The 4,050-nt window shown below is 42.6% G+C and overlaps 1 long non-coding RNA gene across 1 annotated transcript; it reads right to left on the bottom strand.

Annotated features, from left to right (window-relative positions):
• Positions 1-2,946: 2,946 nt before the first annotated feature.
• On the bottom strand, positions 2,947-3,629 carry LOC134226685 (uncharacterized). The gene is made up of 3 exons (XR_009983539.1): positions 3,319-3,629; positions 3,187-3,266; positions 2,947-3,123 (listed from the first exon to the last, which is right to left on the bottom strand). It is a non-coding gene; the product is annotated as an uncharacterized LOC134226685 (long non-coding RNA).
• Positions 3,630-4,050: the final 421 nt, after the last annotated feature.

Here is a 4,050-nt window from a genome sequence, read left to right on the forward strand (position 1 = left end):
GTGCAGTCCATACTCAGACTTCTGCTGCGCTTCGAGGTGACAATAGCGGTGACGCGCTATGACACTCCTGCCTCAGCACAAACAGATCACTCACTCCCTGCCGAAGCAGCTCACGCACTACCCTACCGAAGTAGGGACACTCCACATGCCAGATGGCACTCCCTCCCTGGGCTTGTGCTTTTGAAGCGGCACACAGTCGCTTTGATAGAGTCCGCTTACGGGCACTTGTGGTTTTTTGGGAGGGATTTTAGCAGAGCCCACTGCTAAATCCCACCACGCCCTAGGCAGTTCTCCCTGACTCGCAGACAGCTGGGGATGGTTCGTCAAGCCCTTGGACATCATGCTGTCCCTGCTGTCCCTGCTGCCCCCAGAACAGAAGGATATAGGATTACGGATCTGTCTGTCACCCGGCGTTGGCCTTGTTGGGGTGATACGGCAGCCGGACCAGAACCAGATACCAGGAGTGGAAACAGCAATAATGTCAGAAGTGATTCTGTCGAACCCTTCTGCCGATCGGTGACAAATTTCACCGCGTTCCCGCGCTCCGCGTGGCGGTCCACAATATAATAATCATATTTTGGCCCTCGTTCGTTCGCGTTCTCCGTGAAACAGGGCAAAGACAAAAGATAAACACAAGCAAAGTATTAATAACTTCATCATCTGTTTTCGATATTTTCAGCCGCGCGTGACGACCCGGGGAAGAACGTGTCTGTGCCTTGCACTGTGCTGGGCTCTCAATGAGAACACGGACAAACTTTTTAACATTCCAAAATTATATTCATACACATCTATTATGGATATGTTTATTAATTTATTCCAAATAGGGCAATAACAAGTTAAATTTTCAGCAAATCCATTCAAACGCATGACAATTGTATAGAAATTCATAATTGGACCAATGGCAATATCTGGTAACTGCACATATTGATAAAAAAAAATTCCATTATTTCAAATTTTGGTCACCAAATTTTCCACACTGTCTTGAGTGCTTTGACATAGCCTGAGTCTGAACGCGACCACAAGAAAAGCGTATGTGATCTTAAACCGATCGCCGCCGCCGCTGCTGCTGCTGCCACCGGAGACTTGTTTACACGAGACATATGGCCGCGCGCATATTTAATCCGTTCCCGGTTATGTCCCCATCGATCGTCGTCGACCAGATTCAGAAGCTGCAAGCATCCATCCCGACCTGAAGGCCGCCGTGCCGGTTGTTTAATAGCTGACAATAAAAATAAATCGTCGCTGCAATCAAAATATCGGCCCGGGTGCTGGTGGCAAGCCCGGTGTCGAAGATCTCCCCGATCGGACGCGATCGGGATGGAATAATCCAATTTTTGATATGTTTATGACTGTCGTTCGTTTTCCAGATTGGTCTGGTGCCGGTGCAGATTGACATGTTCTGATCTCTTCAGATTCAATGAGGAGACAATGTTTTCATTACTATGGATTTTACGGTGTTCAAGGGAAAGTTTAATATGCTATCCGAATGTGTTGAAGCATTGAACGGCTAAATAATTCGTCATTTTTTAAAGCATAAAGAATCACATTACACATTTCTGGATTTTTCAAAAAATCAGGTTTAGGGTTTATTTTTCTGCTCACTCAGATTATGTTGAAATTCTAATAGCACTTTCAAACAACAAAATTCTATGAACAAATTCCAACCAATAACAACTTTCCTAAGTCTACTTCATAAGTAGACAAATCTACTCGCTGTAGCAAGTTGACAAACGATCTGCTCCTCCTAACCACTTTATTTACGGCCATCGTGTTAATTTGAAAACGGTAGGTAGTTTATTCCGTTGTCACTTCATTACGGACAGACATGAGCTCTTCTGGATAGAGTAGCGACTAGAGAACGTCAACGTCACCCAAACAAGAATTGACATCAAATATGTTGGCGTCACCGCCAACAATCGTCATAAGCTTGGACCATTCCATTTTCGTCATTCGTCAACCGGAATTAAGCAACAGCTTCCACTCGACCGACGATGACGATCGTTTCTGTTTTACGATCGATCAGCGCTGTGAGCTGATTGACAAATTAATTGCTTGATCGCTCAAAACATTCCGGGAAATTTGTTTGTTTGTAGATGCTTACACTTTTTCTTTTATGTATTCACTATTCGGTTAACCAGAAGTTGCTGATAACTTGAAAAGTATAAGCTTGGAAATTGAGGTGAAACGAATGCTTCTTTACGTAACCAGCAGCAGCTTATGCGCCACCCACCTAACGGTGAGACTGCTGAGGCTGTCAATGGCCCGGCAAAGGCTCTTTTCTAGGGCGGGTTGAATTTTATCCCTCAAACACCAAATCCCACTCAGCTGACCACACGCAGACACAAAGAATACCAATTTAAACTATTCAAATTAAAAACCCAATTCCAAATACTAATTCTAATTCATCAAATCAATCAACTTTAGACCCAAGGAGATATTTGGTTTAAATTCCTTATAAATTCAAATCGCTTCCAATCGTCGTCAACCTTCATACAGGTGTAGGCCTATTGGTTTTCAACTCCTGTTTATTCATCGACCAATCATTCAGTACAGAGGCCTAACGATAGTGACGTCACTAAATATCTAGTCCTAGCTTTTGGAATCTTAATAGCTAATTAAATTAAAACTATATACAATAGAGAGATCTGACCTTATTCCGTCGAAATTCCACTCCGCATGCATCGGCGATTCGGCAAATCATGAAATCCGTTACCATCCCTCGACGAAAGGCTTGGGGGTCACCTACATCCAGGCGCGCACGTATGCTCTAATGCTTGGCGCCAAAGCTTCAACTCCAGATAGAACGTCTCGTATGGCTACCGACGACCACCTGCATACAGCGTTGACGATGATGATTGCTCACTCACACAACGAGTCTTGCTTCGCTTCGCTGTTCTCGGAAGCTTTGTGAGAGATTCGTGCGATGACTTACGTATCGTCGATAAATTGCAGGAGCTTTCACGTAGCGAGTCGTGTAGCGTAGGGTATACGAGAGAGGAAGCTTTTAAGGTGATAGGCGATGCGGCACTAGGGTGACTCGGTCCAACTAGGGTGACTCCGGACCAAATTGTTCACCGCCAAATCGACCCCACACAAGCACCCGCGATGACCAGCGGGATTCACCTGGTCAAGCGAATAATTTCAACGTTCTCATTTCGCACTACTTAGGCACAAATAATTTCTTACCTTACAGAAACAGGAACTTTTATCACCTGTTAAGGTGGTGCACAAAAGCTAATCTTTAGCAAAACTTATATCTGGAAAAACTATTTTGGTCGTTATTTTACAAAATCTAATAATTTGCCTTATGTTTTTCACCTTTCGTTTGTTTTTAACTACTTTAACTAAGTTATACAATTTTTTAGATAGCTTTAAGATTTTACAAAATGGTTTCTAAAATCTTTTGCTTGTCTTTAGCAGACTAATCACACCGAACTATGCAGGCTGACGAATCGCACGAGAATCAAATTAACCCACTATCGGAATTTGCATATTAGGTTCTGCTGATTCGTATCTGTATTATACGTTCGCAGTAAAGCCCACCCCCATCTCCTTCTGCCTTATGTCAATCATATCTAAGCATCCCGCTTCATCCTTAGTTTCTTTTCTATTTTGAGTGCGGGTATAAAAATCTGTAAAGCCTTGAACTTCGTTTAAAAAGGTAAAGTTGCTTTGCTCTGTGGTTGGCTGAATGAGATCCGTGGAGATTCTCGTGAGTTCCCGGAGACAATCTTAAAGCTTAGCTTCGAAAAGCTTCAGTTGTCTCAACTAATTCAGGGAGATAGCGCGTAAGCTGATGATAGAGTGTAAGCATATGCGGTATTTCGAAAAATTTCGTTTCAGGTGGTTCGAAACGAAATTCCGCGGAATTTCGCGGAATTTGAGCATGGTGAAATCTGATTTCTTCATTTCGTTTCGTTTCGTAAAATTACAAAAATTTCGCTAAAAAAAATTATCTTCTTACGTAATTTAACGGAATTCCGCGTAATTTCGAAACAAATTTAAATTTAAACCGCACTTTATATTATCGAAAATTTTTGTTTTTGTTTT

Source organism: Armigeres subalbatus, chromosome 3, assembly GCF_024139115.2.
Source record: "Armigeres subalbatus isolate Guangzhou_Male chromosome 3, GZ_Asu_2, whole genome shotgun sequence".
NCBI lineage: Eukaryota > Metazoa > Arthropoda > Insecta > Diptera > Culicidae > Armigeres > Armigeres subalbatus.